We start from the raw sequence: 27,758 nt of genomic DNA on the forward strand, positions 1-27,758 counted from the left end.
TCTCTCTCTCTCTCTCTCTCTCTCTCTCTCTCTCTCTCTCTCTCCTGCCTTCCTCTACTGTTGAGGGGACTGTTGTATGTACGAAACAGATTCGGAGTGAGCCGACCAGAGGGGTGCAAAGGTCACTGTATGTGCAAGCTTGCAGGCAGGCCTTTGTCAGGTAGATAACGTGGGTTTTAAATGCTGCCACCCAGTTTTATATGGAACTCGGTGGTTAAAAAGAAAATGTTGCTGTTTGGGCATGTCTTATTGCCCTTCCCTTTCCCACCCCTCATGCTGCCTTCTCTTCCCTTCCCCTCACACCACATTCTCTTCCCCTCATCCTACCTTACTTTCCCATCATGCTACTGTCACTCCACCTACCCTCACGCTTACCTCCTCCCAAACCCCCTCCCCTCTCCACCCCCATGGACATCTCCCCGGCTGTCTCTGCATGCTGTATTAATGTGCTGTTTTAAAGTACTCCATTTCATTCAATGCTGCACTACCCCCCCCCCCCTTTTCTCCACAAGTCCCACTACCAAGGACAAGTTGAGAATCCCTCCTCTCAGGCTTACCTCATCGAAAACCCCCTTCCCCTCCATACTTTCTCCTCTCCTCCTTTATTGCTCCCATCCCGCCTCCCGGAGTGTATAGTGACGGTTGATGAGGCGTCGCTCACCCCACCACCCACCCGATCCTCGCTCTTCCCCCATTCCTAGCTCCCCCCTTCCTCACCTCGCCCCAGCTCCCCACACCTCGTCCCTCTTTGCTCACCTCCCCTTCCTCCCTCCCCTCTCCCTCCTCTCTCTGTCTCTCTCTCCCTCCCCTCCTTCTTACCCCCCCCTTAATTATCCCATCAGTGAAGCAACAAGTTGTATTTGCAAGTAAATACGAATAAGTGAGAGATTTTGGTTTTTTATCATAAAGAACACGAAAACATTGTTTTCACACACACCTGATGAGTACGATTTTGTTATTTATTTATTTACCAGCAAATCCCACCCCTCGCTATTTATTGGCGATTGATATCCTTTCTTGGCTGCAATAAACATGTGTCATGCCTGTCCCTAAAATATAATTGTAAAGTGGTCATCATGTTGAAGGATCAAGGTCACCTATTTAGTGTCCTGATTTTGAATGTTTGGACTCCGGTAAGTTACAAGGCCAGAGGATCCATTTTCAAGACATATGTGCAAATAAATGCTAAAAACACCAACTGTGTGCTCGACAAACGTATTGAGGGATTGATTGTAAAACCCAACAACAGAGAACTAAAAGGTTATGCTGCAGCAGATTAAAGATGAACATATGGTTCTGTTGGAGAATTATTTGTAATATCTCTCCCGAAACGAGTTTTTAAAATAATGTCTGAACGCCACACAGAATTATAGAACTATCTTCTTGCATTTGATAGGACAGGATGGCCATAGAAGAACACGTAAGATAAAATTGAGTTTTTATTATTTAAAGCTACAATTCATTCAACTAAAACTTGTGATATTTATCAAGTGAGATGTTTTGATAGAAGAAGCTCTTCTCGCTCCACCCAACCTGTTTCAGAATTTTTTTTCCCCCCTAAATATTTTGATTGAAAGTGTACAGAGAAACATTATATAGTACAGAGAAATAAGTGAAAGCCGACATGCTTGAATATTTCCTGCATTGCATTGTTATAACCCTCAAATGTGGATGTAATGGATTCCAACAATGCACTTGTATTCATAAGTTGCTTTATTTGGAGAAGAAACAAACTGTCAGATTTGGACTCTATTATATTGTTACGGCTGTGGAAATTCGCAATACACCATAAAGGGTCCTCAGGTGAGATATATCGAAAAGTTCATGTGTAGTAAGCCCACACCTGTTTTTTAGAGGGAATATGTGTGATTCATCCGGGCTGCGACGCTTTGAGTTAGCCATTTTTTTCTCTATCATTATTTTGGACCATTAAGCCGCCAACAACTCAAACACCACCACCTTCGCCTCTTTACCTCCACAACCCCATCCCGCAAACATCGCTTCACCGTGATTCCCAAACGACGCCCGCCAACCACCAAACCACCACAGCAAACCCCCCACCACCTTTGCCTTTCTCCTTCCACAACCATCGACCCCACCACCAGTCAACACCGAACGTCGTACTGTCCGAAGCCGTTCGGTGATTTCTGCCGAACGCAGCAAGCCGCAAGTGCAATGGATTCCTTTCGGGAGAGAAATTCGGATCAGGGGAGGTTCACGCCCCTTTCCCTCCGTCCAATGGGTGAGCATCGGGCGGTGTGGCCCCGCCTCCAAGCGCGATGAATGTGGATTCCTTACGGGAGAGAAATTCGGATCAGGGGAGGTTCACGCCCCTTTTCCTCCATCCAATGGGCGAGCGTCGGGCGGTGTGGCCCCGCCTCCAAGCGCGATGGATGTGAATTCCTCTCAGGAAGGAATTCGGATCAAAAGAGGCTCACGCCCCTTTTTGCCACACCAATGGCTGAACAGAGGGTGGCATGGCCCCGCCTCCAATCGCGTTTTGATCCTAAAATCTGCATACAGGCTCCTCCCCCGGTCTATAAAAGACGCGAGTCTGTGTGGAACTCGGTTGTTGTAGTGTGGGAGTCGCTTTTCTCGTCGTTGGTGTCGTCTCGTCGCTGGAATCAAGCCACCTTCGCTTTCACAAGCGACCAAGCCAGCCAGCCATTCCCCTCGCTCGACCCTGAGCATCAACAATTCCCCCCCCCCCCAATCCATGCTGAGATAGTGCCAGTGGCCCCGTTCATTCCCCACCCTAACCGTGCTGCTGACCAAACCGTGCTTGCGCGGAGCACGCCGGAGAGGACACACCGACCACGCCAAGCTGGGCACGGAGCACGGAGTCAGGGCACAGCTGCACTGATATTGCGGCTTGCCCGCCATCGCGTCACGAGGACGCGGGTAAGACCTTTTCGGTCTCGTGGACCTGGCCGCTCCTCCAGGTTCCGCGCACATTTGGTCCACGGACCCCGTCTACCTCCCTGCCGATGGGGAGGTCTCGCCTGTTTATTTTGAATGAATGATGTGGCGCCAAGTCCCGACAAGTATAATTGTTTAAGTGTTGTAAATAATTATAGTCGGTAGTAGTGCTTTTGCTTTTGTTGCATTTTGCTTTTGCTGCACATTGCATTACTGCCTTACGTGCGTGTGTTGTGTGTGTGAAATAAAGGTGCTTGCTTGTCAAACTGTTTCCCGTTTCATTGCGTCCTTTCCTTCGGTTGAAAGTTCCATCTTGCATCACGTAAGGGATTGGTAGTGGGTTGAAACACCCAATAAGTAATCTGAACCGTCGAGGTCGACGATAACTCCGCTCGGTTATCCCTGCAGCACAGAACGAGCTGCTTAGGCGGTTCGTGTCCGAAGTTGACCTGCGGCGAGGTACGATCGCCCGGTCGACCACTCGCACAGGTACTTAGGTAGGTTGAATTTGGCGAGCAACCCTATCCTGCGCGGGTGGGCAATTGGCACGATCATGGTGAGGTTAAACCCCCACCCGTGACTGGCTTCTGGCGGTAGTTCCCGGAGGGTCACGACTGAATTGTCGTTCCGGTGGGCGACGCGTCGCGATTCGAGTTACGTGGCCGATCGCACGCCGGACGGGCCGAAATTCGTAACAATATTATATTAATACGCTAAGCCATATTTTGTGGACGTATCTCCTCCGAAAATGCCGGGCGGGTTGTTACCACTTTCGGCATGCGGATGCTCTATTGTCTAATTTACAGCATAGGCGATATCAGATCACACAAGACGGACAGGTTTGGGAATTTTTGGCGATTTTCTAATTTTTACATTTGTTTGCATGGCGACGTGTGACGTCACTGCTGAGAGGTGTAATGCCACTCCTAGAAAACAGCGTCTACAATGTAAAACCCTCTTCTGCACATGCTGACTACCTCAGTAAGTGCAATTGACACAAAAAGTGTAACAAGAAAAATTGTATATAAAGAAATTCTATAACTCACATTGTGAACACTAAATATATTGATGTCCTAACAAACCCTCACTTTAGAAACTTTGCGCGGAGCGTGGGTTTGGCTTGTGCTTATTAACTATGCATGCTTGTTGGAACTACAGTCTCCCATCCCTTGTTTTTGGAGAAAAGTTAAATGAACCTCCGACCCCCTACTTTTTGTTGGAAATGCTCAATTAAGGTAGCCTACGTTCACACCCAAAACTGTCGTTTGAAAAGTGAATAATCCATGCATCCAATTATTACACTCATGACATTGCTGGAGATCAAAACATTTGGAAAATGAAGAAGTCAAAAACCTACAGCAAATGCAAATAAACAATTCAGGTAACAACACGGACTTGCCATAACGTTTTCTAACGGTGCATTTCTTTCCAAATTCTACTTCGGAACTCATTTAATACGTCGTTTGAAATTCTAAAGTATGATTGTTACACGTCAATATTCTTCCACAAAGCTTGTGCCATTCGTCTTCATTTTTTTGTGCACCAGGAGGCTTTCTTCCAGAACAAACATTCAACCAAAGTAATGCTTAACTTCTTTATTGGTTCACAAGCGCCAGCCAGTGACCACGATATTCGTTATGTCTGTGTGTCTGTGTCCAGAGCATAACTCCGTGGACTTTGATCCGATCTTGATGAAACTTGGTTATGTGTTCGATATCAATGTCTAGTTGTGTTTTCCTGGATGAGGGCATGCTACACCCATTATGGATGGAGCCACGCCCAAAAAATAGCCATTTTTATGGGGTAGTCGGATTAAAAATGTATCTTCTCCAAGGGAATTGACAGAATTGAATGGGTTCTTTGGTATTTGAATAGCAAAATGAATTATCTAAAACTTGTCGTTGTCTGATTTTTCATTTTCGTGCCAAGGTCACAAGGTCAAAAACTTAGATAATTGCGAATTTTGACATAAAAACCATATGACCGCCCAAACTTTTAGAGCTAGGATGACAATATTTTTTTATGCATAATCTTGAGGTCATTTCCCACCTAAAGTCTTGAAACCATTTTGCTCTATCTCGAACACCTTGCCCGTGGCACCCCCTTCAAGTTTGTTTTTACGCCGATTTCATCAAAGTATGGATAATCCGAGGAGTGCGAAATGCCATATAGCCTATATGACGTTGTATGGTTCCTGGAATGTTCCAGAAAAAGTTTTGCACCAAAGGTCATAATCCATGACCTTTGACCTTTAAAGGCCACAAAGGTCAAATTTTCAAAGTTGTGGGAATCGAACCGGGTTTTCGACCCTCTTCGATGAACTAACTCCAATAAGCTATAGCACGTATCCTGTTTCCTTATTTTAATGTCCACAACATTGTTTTGTGACCTTTAAAGGTTATGCAAAGGTCAAATTTTCAAAGTTGTTGAACAAAACCGGGTTTTCGACATTTTGCAGCTAATAACCTGTCACTCGTACCACATCATGTTGATCATTTTTATAACTTGGTCAAAAATTATCACATTGTCTCATCCTTGACTTCTGAAACAATCTACATCATCAAATACTGCTCGTGAACCACTGTCGTCTTCAGACTTGTCACTATTATGGTTCTACTTATGGATACAGCAATCAGAGATGTGTGATGGGATGGAATGCCATTGGATAGGACAGAAGTGCCATTGAACACCAAAAACGTCAACACTGTGACAGTTGGGCTTGAAGCACCTCCCGCCAGAATGCCTGGACATCACATCAGGCATAGCGAACACTTTGACCAAAGTCGGAATAAAGGTTGGAAGTCAATTTAGATACCACAAGCATAATTGCAAGACCGTTATTTTTGCTTACGAAGTTTGGAAATGATATGCAAAGTAGTGAGAGAAGAGACAGCAATTGTGACAGACAGAGGGAGAGACACCATCGTATTATTCATGTGGATCATAAGTGATAAAATCCAAGGGTGATAAAAGAGTAAGTTTTAAGTCGTAGAGAGTAGAACTTTGTTGGCTTCATTTTGTTGGCATCCACAATGTATAAACAAAAAAAAAAGCTTTGAAAAATATTGCTTATGCTTTACTTCTGGGTCAAACTGTTGCTTCATCATTATTTTACATATATGCAATGGTGTGTGTACTTTCCTCTTGGAAAACATTGTAGGGGTTGGGTGTGTGACAAGGACGAATTGATTAAATTTTGGATCTGGGTATGGATACAACAAATTTTTAAGTCATTCTTCACCACTGGGATAAGGCCAAAAACTATATATATATATATATATATATATATATATATATATATATATATATATATATATATATATATATATAAAACATGATATCTCAAAAAGTTATGGAAGGATTTGGACGAAACTTGATGGATGAGTTGGGTGTGCGACAAGGACAAAGTGTTTCGATCCTGGTGAGGATCTGGATCCGGATGCTGTAATTTTTAAAGTGTTTCTTCACCGTTAAGAGATGGGGCTAAAAACAATATACCCACATAGCATGATATTTCAAAACGTTGTGGATGAGTTATGGTAAAACCTGGTGGATGAGTTGGTTAGGTGACAAGAACAAGCCAATTTGATTTTGATGAAGGTCTGGATGCAGATCTGGCTTACCAGTGGGATACAAAACTTAAACTGTTCAGCCTGGCAGAGTTATGAGCTCTGCCGAGTACACTTCTAGTTCATAATGTTAAGATCATAGTCAGACCACCCATAACCCCCCCCTCCTCCCCAAACACCTCATTGTAAACAAGCTGGTAGCTTCACAACAAACTAAATGTGTAGTTGTCATCTTTCACATTTACATTAAATCTGGTATGTCTGAAAAATCGATATTTTCAAACAATCTGAGCATTTACAATTTATTGTTATTGTTCCACTTCTGGAACAATTATCTTAAACAATGACATATCCGAGATATAAAATCAACAATGGATTACAATGGATTTTTTTCAGGATTTGGGGACGAGACGTGGCATGTCATGGGAAGGCCAACTGTAAGATGCAAATTGGCCTATAAGACAGAAACAAGCCAGGTGAGCTAACCCTAACAGCTTCATTACCCCTCTGGGACAAGAAAGTGAAAATTAGGAACATACTTACGAGTCACTGGAGAGCACAGTGCGAGTGCTATTCTTGGCAACTTTCAAGTGAAAAGTCTTTCCAAAACGATGATTGTCACCTTGTCCAACAAGTGTTAAACTCGTGAAATGCAAATGTAATTGCACAGAGCGACTTGGCTACTACAGAAAATTAAACATCACGCAATCTTTGATTACGTTGTAATCTGAAGGTGGCAAGATCTAACCTCTTCAATTACGTGCACCATTGGAATTAGAGATGCAGCTACACATTTCAAATAAATAATTCAGGTCTCCCATCGTGTGTTGAATATTTAACTCCAAGATGATTCATCTGACAGATCAAGTCTTTCATCCATTTGTAGATCAAGTCCTCCATCCAATTGTAGATCAAGTCTTTCATCCATCTGAAGATGGGGTCATGGTCGGCAGATGTAGGGTGTAGTTCAGGTCAAGTGAGACACAAATGGTTCACAAGGGATACAGATAAAAGGAGATGACTTGTAAAATTTCCACTGTACTCCTTTGCAGGCTTCACTTTGGCTCGAGATGTCAATCATTTTCAATGAACTGTCATATACAGGAAACCAGAAGGGATCATTGTGATAAATTATTCTGCCTGGAGCACCACTGCACTCTTTATCAACATCCCCTGCTTGTTGATACAAAACTTGGCAGGAAATTATCCTCAAGATGTCAATAGCACTTCAGTTGAACACATCAGCCTGAGGCCGGAACTCAAACACCATTAGCGATACATATCAGGCAAAGAGGCCATTTCTAACATGTCATTAAGAATGCCGATCAATGGATTGGAGAGAGCCGAGCCCTCCACCTAAACTATCTACTCACAGGATGCCTTCTATTCCTTTTTACAGTGACCAAAGGCTTGTGAAAGAGATTGTATATGACATGGAGGACAAGAAAAACTTGAAGACGCAAATATATTTTGATATGAATTGCAGGGTTGGTGCGATGTCTGAGAGGTACACTTGCCTCTGAGCCCACGAGACTGGGTTTGATTCTCAGCCAAGCTATAAACTGTCATCCTGGTGTCTCAAAGGCAGTGCGAAGAATCAATGTGAACGCCGTACATCGGATGGATGTTAAACTGCCGTCCCATTTGCCAGCTTTAGTTGGTGGACGTTAAAGATCCCACGGTGTCCTTCATGAAGCGTAGGTGAGCTATCATTGGCAACCTGGCCAAATTCCAAATTCCTACTCTAACCCAAAGGGGGCACTGCATCAGCAGCACAACCACACTCCCAGCAATGATGCAACCAGCATCCACAGGCTGCATCGGAAAAGAATGAATGAATATGAATTGAAAGGACATTAAGAAGCATTGCAAATAAAATCCACACAGTGAGTATTATAAGATTTGAACCTGGTACCCCGGCATCATCAGCCGGGTGCTCACCATCTCGCACTCTGAAGTCCCTTTTTGAAATGAAAAGGACAGTTATTTCACGTCCCAATGTGTCTTGGAATGAATTAACAATGGCCGTGAAGTACCGTCTCATACCCTTTTAATTGTATGTACAATATTTCATTTAAAGTGAAAAAACAATCCATCCATCCATTGGGACCATACAATGTGCAGAGCGTTGGTGCTGCCTAAGCAGTCTCCTTGGCTATTGGGCACAATCCTGGACGGGTCGCTACTCCAACACAGGATACTAGCATGCTGACACTCATTTTACTGACCTCAGAAGGATGACAGGCAGAGTCAACTCCACCTGGTATTAATTCAACAGCCAAGTGGGATTTGAACTCAGGATCCAAGCATCCCAAACCCACCACCCCAACCATTAAGCCAACACCATGGAATGGTACCATAAAAAGGAATGCGATTTCAAAAATTTAGAATGAATGGGTTGATGATCCTCCTCATGCCGTCAGGCACATATGGCTGTCAAATCAGTTTCATTGGGTATGGGGCAAAATTCTGGACGGGTCACTACTTAGATGCAGAGTAGTCAACTGGCTCATTTTGCCAACCTCAGACCAACCTTAGATGGATGACAGGATGAATCAACCCACCTGGTGTTGTTTCAGCACAGCTCGAACTTTAACTCAGAACCTTGATATCCTAAGTTTACTGCTTTAACTGTTAGCTGCCGAAACCTTAATGCCTTATCCCAAAGCTCCAAATTAATGGATCTTATAATTCGAGATATTTTTCCACTTTAAATTATTACATTTCAAAATATTCCATCAAGGAGAAAGCAGTAAATAAAAATTCCTCATTATTTCAGGCTGCTGCCTTGACTGAGTCATTCAGCGAAGTTTGTCAAGTTCCTTAACATAATTGGATGCTTTCTCATTCAAATCCACGAAGCTCATTTTATAGTTGCCTCAAATTGTAAGACCCTTTAGTGAGGCCATTAAATACTACCATTGATGTACATCTCCCTGATTTTAAGTAAAAACACATCTTAGGGAGGTGGACGTGATGACACAACAAAATGACTTTCTATTGAGGTATTGCTGAAGTTCATGAAAGTTTGGTCATCTCAGTCTGTTATCTATATGATAATAAGCAAAAAGTGTGTGGTTAACCAAAATAATCTCCCTCCGCGCTGCCTTCCGCCCTCTGCAACCCGTCCCATTGGACTGAGGGACCCACTCGCCACAGAGCATGATATTTCGATTTTTGTGTTGCGGTCGTCGTCGTCAGTGATCGACTAAAATTTACTGCGCTGATCGACTACAATCTACTAGAAACACCTGCTCCTTAAGAGGAGTGGCAAGGGAGTGTTTTTTTTTCTTCTCCCAGACATACTGCACAACTTCGAGGAGTTTTATTTATAATTTAGCGACAATGTGCAGTTTTCAAGTTGTTCTGTCCAGCGGTTTATTCTATGAAGGTTTTCATGCAGAGATTCTTCTATCTTCAATATAATAATACAGTACTCACAAACGATGTGGGGTTCCGCCTTAAAGCATGTGTAAGACCACCATCACATCTGTTGAACAAGAAGCTATCTTGACACCAAAAAAAATGATGCAACTTCACACATCAATAGCCAGATCTTACAGCATCTGCAAGGAGATGCACACACTTACTACAGTGTCGAGAGCATCAGATGTGATGATGCCGCAGAACAGGACAACTTCCGAAAAGAATTCATCAATTCTATGACACTTTCAGGTGTGCCACAACACAAATTGCAATTATCAAAAATAGCTATTATTATGCTTATGAGAAACTTGGATTATAAGGCAAGGCTTATCTAATGGAATGTGTCTAAAATTATGTCATCTACACAAGAAAGTAATTGATGCAGAAGTGAACAGCTCAAACAACCGTATCCTCATTCCACGTATTTGTCTGGCTCCATCAGACACAAACGAACCCTTCCAACTTCAATGCACTAAATTTCCAATAATTCTTGCTTTTTGCATGACTATCAACAAGTTTCAAGGACAGACATTCAACAAGGTTGGAATATACCTTCAACAACCAGTTTTCACCCACGGCCAGCTCTGTGTTGCTTTGTCGAAAGAGCATGCTCTCTACAGTCCCTCGCAATGCAAAATGACAAGTCTCCACAGTAAGGCACAACAAAGACAGGAACATTCACCCAAAACATCGTCTCCAAGGTTGTCTAAAACAATACCCCGTAAAAGGCAAGTCAATATAGGTTGCACTTCTCATTGCAAATGCACTACAGTTCACCACCACTATTCCTGTTCCCATATCATAAACCAAAAATCTTGCATGTATGTATATATCTTATATGGTTTTAATTTAAAAAAAAAACATAAAATCTCAGTTTAATGAGTTAGTATGTTCTCTGCATCACAATTTCACAATTAAATTTCTTTCAATTATTTTATCGTGAATAGCTTTCAAATTTCAAATTACCCAATTCAAAGCATCTAGCCAAGTTGATATTTCAACGGGTGGCTGCCGGTATTTAATAATAATGAAGGCCCATACTCACGACTGAGCTTCAAGGTATTCATGACATCTTGGGAAATTTTTCAAGGATCGAACCAATCCTGGACAGATTGCCACTCTGTCTTAGGATATTTCGACTGAAGGTAGAGGGAATTTTGAATTTGGTACGTGATCAGGGTACACACATCTTTTGACATCTGGATAATCCTCTGACTTAACGGTGACTTATGATGGACAGAAAACACATGGATGCTTCCCTAACCCCTGCATGTGAAACACCTGCAGGGTGACAGATTTTATATCTGAGTCAAAATTTGAGCCCAGGGTAGACCACTCAAAGGCAAAAATGAGTGCCAGCTTGCTGGTATCCTGTGTCGGAGTGGCGACCCATCCAGGATTGTGCCCAATAGCCAAGGAGACTGCTTAGGCAGCACCAACGCTCTGCACAGAGTATGGTCTGGACGGATATATATATATATATATATATATATATATATATATATATATATATATATTTAACCTTAAACATGATGTTTAATGCGGTCACACCGAAAGGTGAGGTATTGTTCTAACATATCATTCCATGTCCCTCTCTTATCAAATGCATGACTTTCTGTTTTTATTGAAAGCCAAGATTACCAAGAATAGGATTCCTTCAATCCAAATCTCACGAAAAAATTCGGCATCGCATCACAGTGCACTATGTTTGGTATGCGTCAGGTCAAAGTGAGGTCATGTCTAGATATCAGGATATGTTTTTATCATTACTATGAAAATTCTCATTCAATATTTATTACGCTAAAAAAAACGATACCCTGTAAAAACAAACAAGAACACTTTTTTTTTTTAATTGTTACATTTTTAAACTAAATCAACAATACCAACTATTCAAAACAAAACAGCACAATTTATTTGTCCATCTTTCATTTGTCATTTACATTCCAAGGTGCAGGCAGTTTCTCCGAACAGACCACGACACGTGTAACATTACATCGGTCTTTTCCGAGACTCTTTTCAGCTCAAGTCCTTCGGCTCAAGAAACTCGTCAATAATTTTTGAGAAATCAAGTCCTCTCTGTATTTCACTCTCGATGATCAGGATTGTCAGACTAAGTCGATCTTGTCCCATTCGGTTCCTTACCTCGTCCTTGATATATTTTAGTTTTGAGAAGGAGGACTGCTCAGCCTCACCAATGCAATGCAATACCATCATTGACAGATATGCAGTATGTATGAAGACCTCTTTCATTGTCAGGAAATGTTTTGGTGATGGTGTGTGTATGGGGGAATTGGTACATTCTCGGTTCTGCTGACTTTCTTTGTTTGTGTGAGGTTTGAAGCTCTGTTGAAATTGTCAGTAAAGTATAAAATGGAAGAAATTCACTTTCAATTGTGGGTTCCAGCTCATTGTGATAGTGGCGGGCAAGATTTTGTGCAACTTGCTTGATCAAACTTGTGGTTTATTTCAGCCAAACTTGTAGTTTATTTCCTAATCTGCTTCAGTCTTTAATTCATCAGCACAGTGGCTGACAGGTTAACAAATAATTCTTAATTACAATGATTACAATGATAATCCATCTCTGCATGAGCGCCCTATTAGCTTGGACCCCAGGCGACCACCTATCGCCCCCACCCTTTAATCAGTCACTGCTTGCATACATCAGATTATGCCAACAACACCTGATAAAAAAATTATTCCTAAAAAATCAAAACCCTGAACAATAAATCTCCTACCTAGTTTGGAAAGACCATTTGCTGTAGAGAGGCTGTGGGATTTTAACAGCTGATCTACAATAAACCGAATGCTAATGGTGTGGACAAAGTGCCGACTCAAGGCTTTGCACTGTGTGATGATGGATGGAAACTTGCAATGAGTTAAAGAGGAACAGAATAACCAGCCGACAGGAAGGAAGTGCTTACACCCAAGCTTTCATGATTTGTGTGGGCTCCATAGATATGAGTTTAGTGTTTTGGAAAAGACAATAGGAACAGCTAATTTACCAAAATGCCAACCACTGCGATGCACATTGTCGTGAAAGTTAAAAAACAAAAGAAGAGAATGATATGCTAATCCAATTGATATTTTTAAAGCAATGTTTAAAGAACATATCAACATGCAAAGGTCTATGGTACATACACACTGAGCCAATGCACCACTTGCTGCTTATGTTGAAAATGGCATTTTGAGAATGCACGCCAAGCACAAGAGGGTGCAACAATACCATTAGGACAATTTGCATGGTCACCTAAGGTCAGGTCAGGTCAGGTCAGGTCAGGTATGAGAGCATGCGCTAGAGAAGTGCATTGCTGTATCCACTTTCCGCCGGTACTCCAGGGGTCTCCGTCTGGCCATCCTTCAGGCAGATGCCTGGCCCATCCCCATCTCCTTGAGATGCCGATCAACCTGCTGCAACCACTAGGCACGTGGTCGGCCCATTGGCTCCCTCCACTCACGAGACTCCCTCACTGAGAGAATCTGGTGAGCAGGATCAGCGTCAGGAAAATGAGCCACATGTCCAAACAGCCACAGCTGATGCTCACGGACCATGCAGGTAACAAATCTCATTGAGTCTCTCTCAGCAACCGCTCGTTGGACACAAAGTCCGACCAGCGATAGCCAAGGATTCTCTGAAGAGACCTGGTACCAACGGAATTAAGTCTCTGTCTCAGATCCTTGGTCAGAGTCCAAGTCTCACATCCATAGAGCAAGACTGGAAGCACCAAGGACCTGAAAACTCGGACTTTCGTCCTCCCGCACAGGTACCGGCAGCGCCACAACCCATTATCCAGTGAATCCACGACTCCCCAGGCCCGACACAGACGTCAATTGACCTCTGACTCACAGCCAGCAGAGACATGAATATCACTGCCAAGGTAAGTGAATCTCTCCACTGCCTCAACATCCTCACCATAAACAGGCACAGACAGGACAGCAGTATCCAAGATGTCATTGAAAGCCTGGATCTTAATTTTGACCCAGGAAACCCGTAATCCCAGCGGCTCCGACTTCTCATTCAGCACCTCGAGGGCCCCCAAAAGGATATCTAAAGTCTCCGCAAAGATGACTGCATCGTCTCCGAAATCAAGGTCAGAGATCTTGACATTCCCAAACAATGCACCGCAGCTTGATTTCTCTGACAATCTCCCAAGAATCCAGTCTATACAAGTGCTAAAAAGTGTGGGGGCCAGTACACACCCCTGATGAACTCCAGTAACAACTGGAAATAAGTCAGAGATGGTACAACCAAACTTCACAGCACTCTCAGTACCAGAGTGGAGTTCAGACATCAGAGCGATCAGTTTTGGTGGCACCCCACGAAGACCAAGAATCCTCCAGAGGGCATCCTGATTCACTGAATCGAACGCTTTACAGAAATCAACATAAGCTGCAAGCAGCCCCTGCCGAAACTCTCGTCTGCGTTCGGTGAGGACACGAAGAGCAAGGATACAGTTAATCGTTGACCACTTTGGTGTACAGCCTGACTGCTCTGGACGCTGGTGCTCAAGCAGATGGTGGCAAACCCTATCAAGAATTATCCGAACACCTCCCTGAACCAAATCCAATCCTCTGGCCAACCAGCAGCACATCAATTAATTCTCTCTCATCTAAGGCTGAATATGGATTCCAACATTCCTTACGTTGAAAGTGAATTGTGAATAACGTCCTGCAAAAATCAACATCAAACACGCGCTGCTTCCTCGCTTGATGCTCAGCATTGCAAAGGATAAAGCAGGGACAAACAAGAACAGGTTGGCAATCAGAGTGCAGGCTTTGATGGGCCTAATGGTTGAAGTGCCATGTAAGGCAACATATATTCATCATCATATACCATGCTCTACATGCAATCTACACAGAGCGTCGGTTCTGACGATGCAGTTTCTTGGCTGGGGTTACAATCCTGAATGGGTAGGCACTCCAACACAGGAAGTCAGGACAGGAATTTGTAAATTGGTGAGTGTGCCAGCTATAGGTCACTGAACTCTTCGCAAATGACAACGAGATGTCTAACGTCCACCAACTAATGCTGGAAGACGGAACACCCAGTTTTCAGTCCATCCGAGGAACGGCACACACATTGACGAACCACCCTGCCTGTGAAACACCGGGATGACAGTTTATTGCTGGGATGAGATTTGAACCCAGGCTAGACAGCTTCGAGGCGAGTGTGCCTCCCTTTCGACTATCCTCCCAGCCCAAACATATATGATTGTCATCATCATCACCCCACACGTGAAGCGAAAAACAGGGTGAAGAAATTGGTCTATAGAACTTACAGATGTCAGTCTATGATCGAGGAATAACTTAATTTCAATTGCATTTTATATTTTGAACACTGGAGAACATGAATCTGAACACCAACATGCAGTTTAGCAGTACTTTTGGCTCTGAAATTGGTAAATTGTACAGAATCTCTTTTATATATCTTTTTTAGTGTTGTAGAAAAAATTTTTTAAGTCTGTCTGCCTGTCTGGCAGTCAAACAAAATAGGAAATCATTCCAAACAGGAAGCCTACTATTTTAAGTATGTCATAAAGGACACAAACAACCAGGCACAAATAACTAATGTAACATGTTAAATAAGGTGGTGTAAAAGATGGTACTTGAATGACGGTAAATTCCGGAAAAAAGGTTTTTTTAACCCACAGCCTTTAATCTTCATTTTATTACCTCCACCACCGATTGCAAAATCGAAGATTTTTCAAGTATATTGGTTAATCGATTTTGTTATTCTGTTGGGTCACCAAAATAGGTGATCCTTATTGTCAGTAATTCTGTCTGTTTGTTCGTTTGTCATCAGCATAATTGGCAATAAATGTGGGCGAATTTTGACCAAACTCGGGTGGTAGGTACATCTTATGACCTAGTGCTTTGGAAATTGTGATGGTTGCTAGGGATGCTTTGGTTCCCTAGCAACAACCGAAAAACCTTCAAAATCGGTACCGTTCACGCGAAATCAATTCCGAAAGCCATTATCCCACGTAGGGCTATGAAATTTGGCACTAATTATCTACAGGTGATGCTCTATCAAATATATTCCGGTTTTTGTGATATATGGAATACTTTACCCGCAGCGACCCCTACAATTAGGGTATGCGCGAAAATTGGCGAAAATTGAAGCCCCCCTAGCGACCAGGTGAGTGCATCCATACGAATGAAATTTTGCAGGTTCATGGAACTCAATGAGTACTACAACTTTGCCTCAGGACATATTGACCGATTTCGCTTAGGTCAGGGGTCAAAGGTCAATTCGTGAAAAAATTGATAATATGCGAGAGCTGGAGGTGCCTTCGCGCCAAATGCTACTCCTCCTAGGGCCGAGGTCGGCAACCTGCGACCCATGGGTCAAATGAGGCCCGCGAGCTCCTCCCGTGCGGCCCGCGGCGCCTTGTCCGGATTTCCATTAGGTGCGGCCCGCAAAATATTTTTCTGAACCGACGGCAAATTTAACATATGTGGACATATGATTCTTCCACATATATCACAGTCTCTGTACGTCACAATAAATTATTTTCGCTTCTTGTCCACTTAACTTGGTCTTAAATATTTTTTCGTTGTTGTTTCAGATGGCTGAAGGTCTTAAGGTTCAATTTACAATTACATTTATTATCATTGATTTTAGGTGTGTTTGTTATTTTTTCGGGTTGGGAGGGGGGGTGCGGCCCGCGAGGTGTCCCGAATGTGGCCCAGTGGCCCACGGCCTGGTTTAGGTTGCGGACGCCTGTCCTAGGGTTATGGTCGGATGGTCATGAAAATTCACACTAATCGTCTGGAATACATTGTGCACAAACGATCGAGCCGGATTTTCGATTTAGATCTTTGTTCACCCACAGCACCCCCTCGAACTTTGGGGATTTCCGATTTCAAACCACATTTCCGGTACTTTTCATTCAAATGGATACCGAGTAGTTATCAGGAGATGGAATTGGATGAGATTTGATATGCATAATCTTAAGGTGATTCCCTATCTGTTATATGACATCCATTTTGCTCAAAATCTTATAGTTTTCATGCTCGGCGACCCATCACCGCCTACCGGCTTGTCTGTTTGTTTGTGTGTTTGTTTACCCTGTAGCAGCCACACTGTTTCAGTGATCATGACCAAACTGGGTACAGACATCGGCCATGGTCCAACTTAGACACTTGTCATTTTTGGTGAATCTCGGTCAAAGGTCAAGGTCAAGGTGACCGAAAAACCAAAATTCACATTTTCGCAATAACGTCCGCTAAAACGGTCATATCGACTTCATACTAAATCCAAAATGTGCATCTTCCAATACTGCATCCAACCATATGTCTCATTGGGGTGTCACACCAACACCCTTCTTAGCGGTCGGGGGTCGAATGTCAGGGGGGTCAGGTCAAAAATTTCAAATTGCGATAAAAACGCCATTTCAAGTCCGATTGACTTGCAAGTTATGATCATGACCAAACTAAGTGCTATAACTCATTAAACAGTAGCACTATCGACTTATAAGAACAAAATTGATTTCCAGGTTTTTGTTTTTTTCAGAGATCATGGAGATATGACAAAGTTATTCCGGAAATTCCTTGCTCAACAAGCAATTTCATTTGTTTGTTTGTTTGTGTGCAGGACATCTCAAAAGGTTGTGGACGGGTCCAGATGAAATTTGGTGAGCAGGTTCGGTGTGTGACAAGGAAGAACCAATTAGATTTTGGTGAAGATCCAGATCTGACTACTAGAATTTTTTTAAAGTGATTCTTCACCATTGAGAGGTAGAAACAAAAACGATATATAGCATGATATTTCAAAATGTATTGGGCCCGATATGTTCTCATGGATCAGGCATTGCGTGGTGGAGGTATGCGCTCTCCCGAGTCCCTTCTAGTTTAAATTGTAATTATATATATATATATATATATATATATATATATATATATATATATATATATATATATATATTTCAACACTGGAGAACACAAACCGCCTTCTTGGAATTTACAAAAACCTCCAGTTTAGCAGTACTTGGACAAAATATTACGCCAATTTACACTATCTCGACCGATCAAATTTTCCACTTGGGGAAATAATGAGATTCAGACAAAAATGGCAGATCATCGGAAATATAGATCTTGCTCGGAAATGCAAAGCAAGAGTTTAAAAGACCCTTCCCATGTCCTTTTTTTCTCAAGACTGCATGGAGTAAGGTATTCTTTTAACTCTCTAGTTACTATTATAGTTGAGCTCTATGCATTGCGAGGTAAGCAATGTTGCCTTGTGCCACATCATATTACTTCACCTGTTGCCAAGAAGCCTTTCACCTGGTTTCTCAATCTCCGGTTCATGCCATTTATCGTTTGCCAGAAAATAAAAGAAAACTCAATGTTTGTGTTTAAAATGTATTAACTGCTTTCTCCTGTAAAAATTAAATAAATAATTACCATAATTAAGGAATGAATGACAGATAGAACATGCAGGGAGGAATTAAACAATGGTATGTAAGGAATGGGTAACTACTTGGTGGATGGTGGCCATTGTTTTGTGAGGGCTTTTATCAAAGGCATTTTAGTATCCGCTTCAAGTTACCATGGGGGCAACAAGAGTAAATAAAACAATGTAGACTGGCATGACCTGCAGCCGAGAGCCGGTGGGGCAGGCAGACATACTGGCTCATTGAAGGTTACGGATAAGCAAGGTGGGTTGTCATTGAAAATTTAATAACAACATGGTAAATTCTCCTGATACTAGCTCGGGTTCCAGAAAATTAAAAACCAAATCCTTCACACTGCTGCCTCCGGTCAGATTGAACCTGCAACAACTGGGAATGCCAGTCGGGTTATTATGATGTTACAACAAGATCATTCTGTTATAAACCATCTGTAAAGATCTCATGAAAACCTCGTAATTTCCCACAAGTTCTGGCAAATAGCTCAATGACTTATTATTATCATTGTTATAAAATGATAACCCCTCTTCCTCGCATTGTCCAATCCTCTTCTTCCTGTTCGCTCATCCATCAAATCATGTCATCTACCGTATAGTGTTCATCGTCTCACATGGTGTCCCACGAAAAAAAAATTGCACCGTTTTTAAATGCTTACAACCTTTTTTTCGTCTCTATGATTATCAGATTGTCATCGTTTGAAAAGGAAACTCAACAAAGAGCTGATGCTCCAAGTCTCCCACCTTTTGGGTGGTATGAGGAATAGATCTGTATAATATGAAAGCCAAGTTACCGAGACGGTTGCCATGGAAACTGAATTCAGCCAGTCACAGCGGCCATGATCAAATCAGGTTGAGATAATGCCATGCGGAATCTGCAAAATGAAAGCGAAATGTTCAACGATTTTTGAAATATCACGGACACGTACATAAGTACATGGACAGATGATCAGTCGGTCGGTCGGTCAGACTGAGCTTGTTTTAATTTCAATGTCACTGATTCTGACCTTGTCGCAGGGGTGAAGGACAAAAAGTTTCTCATTATATTCTATTGTTTTACCTAAGTGGATCAACAATCGACTAAGTGCGTTCATCGTTTAAGAATATCACAAGACTAATGCTGTTATTTTCTTGAAACATTTCAAAACAAAGTTTCATGAAATCCCCTGATGATAACAAATTTCTGAATCGCTCTTTTTCATAGTCATCGGAGTAAAATCAAAAATGTTATAAGCATTTAAAACTGTGCAACCTTTTATGGGGAAACCTGCATGAACAAGGCTAACAGCATAATGACAGGCACTCATTAATCAATCCAAAGCATTCCAAAAGATATTGACATGTTCACTCAACCGTGTTGAGAAGTGTTGTGCCGTTAAAGGTCTCAGAAATAGCAAGTTTTTTTTTCCCCCTTTTGTTATATCAAATAAAGTCCATGTTGATTCATATGCACAGCAAGTCCCACAGTACGAGGTTAAATCCACCTTCCACCAAGCAAATACTTTATGGTGGGTCAACCAGTTATTGTAACAAGGGACCTGCGAGGACGAAAAGCTAACCCTGCGGTGCCGGCACAAGCGCTGGTATCCAAGGAAACCAGGTGACGTTTGCCAATCAGGTTTTCATCTCCAGCCCTTTCCAACACGGACAAGATAACGATTCCCGAGGAAATTCCCAACCGAGATGTGATTATGAAGGTACATTTAAGGCAACCATAGAGATTAATTTATTTCTCATAATCTGTTCCGTTCAATCACTGCAATGAAAATTGCTGCAGCGATGTAACATTGTCATTGTCTGCTCGTTTATGCATCGACTCTTCCTATTGCCCGATTTTGTTTCCCTCTACAAATGTGAGGCTCATGGATGAGCAAGGTTAAGTTGACATTGGGATAGTGGGGCAACAAGAGGAAATACTGAAACCTACAAGTAAGAGGGTTGGGTCAGGAAGGGTTGATGGGGTAATAAAGATCATGGGGCAGGATGGGGGATAACAAGAGGTGGTGGTGCACTGCCTGCTTGAAGTTGTGGAGGGAAGAGTGGGAACGAATGGGCTCTGGAAGGTGGTGCCGTAGATGGGAGAAGCGAGGAATAAAGGAGTTGAGGTGTACAGTCGGCCTGGATTTTAGAAGTTTAACCAAGAGGAAGTTATCGGAAGAATGTGTACATCCTGAAGCTGCTGGGAGGAGGAGGGCTGGGGGGGGAGTTCAACAGCAGAGCGAGAGAGCAACATTGAAGAATCCTGTAGATGGTCGAAAACAGGAGTTTAGAATTTGTTCAAGGTGCTTGCACAAACCTGCACACACTTTGAAGAAGACACCGTGCGATCTCATAGCAGATGAGACACAGAGCTTACTGCTCATCTGAGGGAAGGAGCTCTTTGTGATTCACACCCCTCCTGTGAAGCACCAACCAGACAATTTATATAGTCGTGTCAGGAATCAAACACAGTGTGACCATCTCAAAAGGCGAGTGTACTACCTCTGCACTATCCAGTCAGAGAGGAAACTACATAATATGTACGCAGAAATTAGGGTATGATTTCAACCTCCATCAATTCTCCTTTCTATCTCACCCTTCCCTCCTTTCTGCCTCTCAAACATCTTCCTTCCCTCCTGTGTCATTATTATTATAATTATTATCTCCTAACCTTTCACTTTACTCCCTGCACATTCCCAACTCCCCACTCTTTTGCTCTCTTTTCCTCTTCATCGCTTCCTTTTCTCAAATACTATTTCCTTCCGATGACTGCTATCCCTCATAGTCCACGTCATACGTCGGTAGAATCTTTCAGGGTGATACACTTATGTACCTGCAAAACGTTTCACCAGTGACCGCATGAAAGCTGAACATAATATCAGCATTTCACACAGGTAACAAAGCTTGCAAAGAAATGCAGTTAAATAAATAAACAAATATATACATATACATATATATCAAAAATACAGTGTGGTACGCATACATACATGAAGGTAGGTATTGGGTTTGTGCTCCTAACTCATTACTTTAATCACATAATCTCTCGTCAATACCAACAAAATCGTAGCACATGTGATGTGAAGGTTTTTGTCACACACCAGTGCCGATTCCAGTCTTCAGACAAATCACGCAATTAAAGAGACAACTGCAGCACACAAGTTACCAACGTGAGGCAAGCCACCAAGGATGTCCCACCTGACCCTGGCGTTGAATGGCAAGGTGCCAGCACAGGTTTGGGTAAAATTATTATTTTTCCAGAAAACACAATTTTGAGAAACAGCTCGGCTTCGTATAAATGACTTGAAAACACAACGCTATAAGGGAGTTGGGATACAAGGGTGTACTAAAACGGGAATCCAAAATGAATTTTCTTCCTTTGGATCATTCAAAGTGTCATGATGTCACATTATTGGTTCCAAGCACCAGGTGGAACACCATGATATGCCGGTTGATCTGCAATGCTTACTCGTTCGTATGAAACCACCATGCAAGTACCAAAAAACTGTAAACCACCATTAAAAAAACTGATGTCTTGTGATCTATAACCTCTTAAAAACAAAATCAAGGCTCATGGAAGAGTTGACAGAGAATCCATCCCCAGCAGTTCCTTTCTTTCCTTTTTGGTGGAGATTTGGCTATACTGCTGGAATTGCTGAGACATTTCTTCTGTGACGAGAACGGTACTCGGTGGAGTGCATACCTCGACTAGGCTGAACAGTTTACGTTTTCTATCCCACTGATACACTGGATCTGCATCCAGACCTGAAGCAACATCTAATTGGCTTGTTGTTCTCACCTCTGCAATTCATCCACCAATTTTTGTCATTATTCATCCACAACCTTTAGAAATATCATGCTGGATATCGTTTTTTTGGCACCTTCTTTCAATGGTGAAGAATCACTTCCAAAAATTTTTAAATTCTTGTATCCCGATGTGGATTTGGATCTTCACCAGAATCCTTACTATAATTCATGGACCGGTGTTTGTGTGTGTGTGGGGGTTAAGGTAAGTTTGTGGGTTTGTTTGTCATGCTACTCCTACATTTCTGGGCCAATTACATCCAAATTTGCTACATAGGATCAGCACGACCCCAATTAATGTAAAAGGGTGTTTTTTGGGGGGAGGATGCAAATTCTCTATGTAAATGTGTATCATGTAGCACCGCCTCCAGCTGGGGGAGGGTATTACAAGTCTCCACCATTTACAGGACAGTATTCCTGTCCCCACATTTTCCAGTTTGGTGAGGTGTTTTGAATTAAAAGCCAAAGATATGTTTTTGCTTCATGCATGTAACATGGGGTTTGTTTGTTTTTATTTTGTCTATACAGAGCTGTCAGTTGTCTATACACCGCCCAAATTAAGGTATGTGTCAGAAGAACACGTTGCATGCTAGGAACAAGATCACCCATAGGGTGGATACTCTGCCAGCCTGATAAATTCATCCTTGTCACACACCCAACCTGTCCACCAAATTCCGTCCAAATCCATCCATAACTTTTTGAGATATCTTGCTCACAGACAGACACAACTCGACACACAAAAAAACAAACAGACTGGGCTGAAAACATAACCTCCATCCACCTTCGGTGGTGGAGGTGATAAATCTGATTTGATGTCATGAGCGACATTTTCCATTGATTGGGAGAGAAAATGTTGAAACAGTTTCTCATTCAAGGAATAGGCGAGTCTTGCCATATACTGATTTCCTGATAAATGGATCATACCAATGGCAGTAAAAGGGAATTTCATCGAGGGAGTGCCACATCACGGTTTTTAGGAAGCTACCATGGGATTTTACATGTCTTCAAGCAAGTATTGCCAACACAGCATCGTTGGAGTTTAGAATGTCCTTAATGTCCGCTCCAAAAGGTCGGCGGCATACCATATGATTCACTGGAGCAAGAGGAAAATGGCCTATGTTAGGATCGTATTTCGGCAAGAATTGAATGCAGACTAGACAATTCAAAGATGACGACTTGTAACCAATAGCAAGATGAAACAAAGGGAGAAAAAAACAGGATCTTGTATAAAGGTGAGGGTTATCTGCTGCAAGTGCCAGCATGTTCTGAGAAACTTGATTGGCCAATAGGTTCATATAACATAATGAGCAAAAGCATGATGGCAAGCCAGAGTGCAGCACTTGGAAGGAGAAGACAAAACTAAATAAATAAGAGTTCCTTTACAAGGAACTTCAATGCAGAGGAGGCCAGTAGGACCATCAATCCTGCGCAATGGTTGGCAACCTATGGTTGTTTGCTCATGCTCTATCCTTTATAGATGCTGAGAGTCAAACAAGGAAACAGTATATACAATTTTTAAAGTCTTTCGAAACATTCGGCCGGGGTCCAGTTCAAACCGCAGGTCTCCCAGACTCAGAACAGACGCTCTAAGCATTACGTCTGCACCAACCCTGGTCAAATACGAACCTTCTAGATAAGATTATAAAACGTGCTGCTGTACAGATTAAAAATTATTAGCACTGCAAATTAATATTTTTCTTTACACGTCCTACTTTTGATTATATTAACAAGTGGGTTTGGCACGATTTTTTTAAGGTACATGTACCCGCCTTTGAAGTGTCGAGCCTGGGTTCGAATCCTGACTCGGTTCTAAGCTGCCACCATTGGTATTTGGCTTGCAGGGCTGAAAATGTGTGTGCCGTCCATCAGTAGGACCTCAAACCAGAAGACCTGTCTGCCAGCACTGGAGGCATTGATGGACGTTAAATATCGCACAGTGTCTTTCGCGAAGAGTAAGCGAGTAATTACCGGCACCCTTAACAAATAACAAAGAACAAGCTCATGCCACCTTCAGTTGAGCATTCTGTGCTTCAGGATTCGTTCCAGCCTTGCAACGTTTCTCGACTTGTCATGAATGCCCTCTCTCACTCTATCGAGTGCAGCCTGTGGCTGCTGGTTGCATCATTGGTTGGGACGTGGATATGCCGCTGATGCAGTGTCCCCCTTACCAGTACACTGGTACTCATTTTGCCGACCTCGGAAGGATGACAGGCTGAATCAACCTCCTGGTGTATATTAATTCAGTGGCCAACAGGGCTTGAACTCAGGACCCTAGGATCCCAAGCCACCACCCTAACCACTAAGCCAACACCAGGCTTACAGTGAATGCCCTGGGCCTCCATTGTTATTGATTATTAAGAGGTTAAAAGCTTGTTTCTTCTTTTAGCATCAGCATTCTCGAGATTCACCGTTTTGGGAAATAACAAATAAAAAGCAATACTATTAAAAGTAGAGTTTCAAGCAGTCTAGTTGGACTGTGCTTTTGTAGTATTACTATTTATCATTGTAAGTCTGGTGTTGGCTTCGCGGTTAGGGTGGCAGGCTTGGGATCCGAGGGTCCTGAGTTCATGCCTGCTGAATTGAATTAACACCAGGTGGGGTTGACTCAGCCTGTCATCATTCTGAGGTTGGTGAAATGAGTACCAGTATACTGTTGTAGGGGCATATCAGCAGCAGCAGAGGCGCGCTCCAACAAAATGATAGCTACCCGGAAACCAAGCTGCCATACGCAAGAAAAAGATCTATCATTACACAATACAAGTCACAATAAGGAAGTGCAGTGCAGACAAGTGCAGGCACATAACATTGCAAGTTTGACCCAGAAAATGCAGAAACTGAACATATGCAGCATCAAAGAAAGGAGAAAGACATCCAAGAATGACTAGCACAAGCTACCTCGAATGTAAAATACTTTCAGTGTAAACAATTTGGAAAGGATAATATACAAACACCATTTGGCGCAAATTGTCAAAAAGTAACAGTTCATTTTTAATTTTTTTTTGGAACCTTTACATATTATATGTTTAGTACAATACTGTATTTGTAATGGGGAAAAAAAATTAAAACGAGAAAAACTTTCTTGATTATATGTTTATCTGGCATTTCCTTACAATTGCACCGTAAATACACCAGTCTCACATTTCCTGCCATTTCACTTCCGTACGTCTTGATGCTTTTATTTAAAATGAAGCTTAGTGATAATTTCCTGCTGAACCCAACAAGCCGTTGGATACGTTAAACTTGCTTTCGGTCGATACGATCCCATGTGACGGGCACAGAATACATCTGTCACAAACCCTATGTGTTGCTCAATACAGCTGAAGCATTTCAGGAAGTTCAAGGGTTTGTAAATTTACTGCAGAAACCTTCCTTTTTAATCCTCTAATGCCAAGAGTTTCTGCTTTCTGACTAATCAACACGAATTGTGCTCTTTTATTCCTTTATACCTCTGTTATGAAAGACTTGAGGCTATGATAAAGTTGCCTTGCTGCGTGTGGACAGCAACTTAGCGAGAAGCTATGCCATGGTGGCATTGAGCGCGAATTCAACACCGGTCGGAAGTTTGACTGTCCAAGGATGCTGGGATCATGACTGCTTGATACCATCATGATGATAGATGTGAGAAGTTGCTGAATGTTAAAAAAGGACGTATAACCATCAGCACTACTCGCGTACAAAGCTGAGTGTCTGCAAGCTGAGAATGGCGAACGACATACGAAACGGAGTTGCGTATAAGGGAAAGGGGGTGGGAGAGGATCAATTTTGGGATGAATGCAGTATGCCAATAACCACAGAAGGACTGGGAGTATGCCAAGAAGATTTGGCAATCCCTCATCCCAGGTGGATACAACGATCTCGGAAATGACTGAGAGAATCCCCTTTATTAAACACACAAGCTTGGGCCTGCAGAAAAGCCATTTACAACCATGGGGATTGAAAAAAAAAAAAGAAGAAGTCAGAAGCAGACTTGATATCTAACAGGACAAATGGTGAGACAGCCATCTTCGAGTACAGCTGACATTCCAGTTCCACAAAAGGGGCAAAGAAATTTGCTGAAAATTAAAGGCAAAGAATAACTTGTGGTTTGCCACAAACCACAGCTTTTCCTCAAAAAGAGTAATCCGGTCTTTCGGCAAGCACGTTTCACTCGGAAAGGCACGTATGCACGGACGTGCGCATGCACACCCAACTTCAGTCACAATATACAACTCTACTGCTTCAAACTGATTTGCCATTCTCTAAACCCCAAATCCATGGCATACTGAACAAAATGAAACCAAGCATATGCCAACAAGTGTTGGCATTCTCTCACCACGCACCAAATTCCCTCTTGCTATTGACACAGCTTAAGGACCAATGGCAGGAATTCCAAGGCACTTGTTTACCTGAAATCTAAGACTATTGAGAAGAGATGCAAAAAGAGAGTCAAATGAGTCAGAAAATAAACATACACATTACACTGCAACGCAGGTAGAATATTAAACACCAAATTTATTTAGTTGGAGTTAAATCACATTAAAATATTACTGTATTTAGCACCACTTTTTATATAATCTTAGAAATGCTAATTTGAATACACATGGGGCGAACTAATACCACCGGGGTCTCAATTTATAATGAATGGTAATCTGTAAATTGCACTGTGTCTGCTGCCATTGGAGACCAAACTGAAAGGTCTCAAAAAACACAGCATTCATCTGTCAGGCGATGACCTTTCGAGGTTTACGTGCTTATTCTGGGCAAGAATGCCTCAATGTCGAACTATTCCGCGACTTGTCTGCTCATTGTTTCAATGACAACTTTTGGTGGATTTGTTCTCAGGACATCAACATCCGGTCACATCTGAGACTAATTGGTGTGTCCTCTGCTGAGTTATGATTGATTAATGTATACATTTCAGTATATGGTTGGCCAAACGTTGGCCTGGTATACAGTATTTCCATGTGACTTTAAGAAAAGCAAGTGCAGTAAGTAACTTCCCTGTCAAAAGCGACATAAACAGAACTGGCACAAAACATTTCCTGTTTGTGGCATCATCAATTATATTTATTATTTTCCAGAATAAAATGCTCATCGAAGCTGGTTGTACAAGACAGGTGGCACCAATAATGCTTCCTCTTTGTGACGTTTAATATGACATGCAGCAACCATCTTATAAGCTCGAAGATTTCAGGCTCACAACCAGATTACAAGGTTTGTCATGAGATCAAGATCAGGTAAAAACCTATTTAGACTTTAGTAAAAGAAGACTGATGTTTACAGCAGTGGCGAAATTAACTCGGGAGTGCAACATGGCAATGATGGACCAAACGACGAAGCAATGATGGGCCAAATGACCTCGTCATTTCTTTATTTAATGTTGTACAAGAGCGTACGACCCCTCGTTACACTCGGTGTGGTCCCATGGAAGCTGTGGACCCTTTCCATTATAATTTCCATTCTGCATGCAGAATAGAAATATTTAAAATACAACTGGTTTCATTCCCAACAGAGTATTGACATTCAAACAGGAAAAGGGGGGGGGGGCAGGCCAAGCTCTGCCCCTCTCCGAGGCGAGGAGGGCACCCCACATATGACGCTCAATCACCCAAAGCACCGTAACTCCATGTTTTACATCAATTTGATTGAGAATTTAAAGCTCTCACCGAATAACGTGGTAC

General features: G+C 42.3%; 1 protein-coding gene across 9 annotated transcripts in view; it reads right to left on the reverse strand.

The window, feature by feature from the left end:
* The window catches only part of LOC147027856 (uncharacterized), a 143,590-nt gene that overhangs the window by 114,742 nt on the left and 1,090 nt on the right, over nucleotides 1-27,758 (reverse strand). The gene's annotated exons all lie outside the window — the stretch shown is intronic.

This window comes from Eptatretus burgeri, chromosome 4 (assembly GCF_056783735.1).
Source record: "Eptatretus burgeri isolate ZD-2024b chromosome 4, Ebu_testis_v1, whole genome shotgun sequence".
Taxonomy (NCBI): domain Eukaryota; kingdom Metazoa; phylum Chordata; class Myxini; order Myxiniformes; family Myxinidae; genus Eptatretus; species Eptatretus burgeri.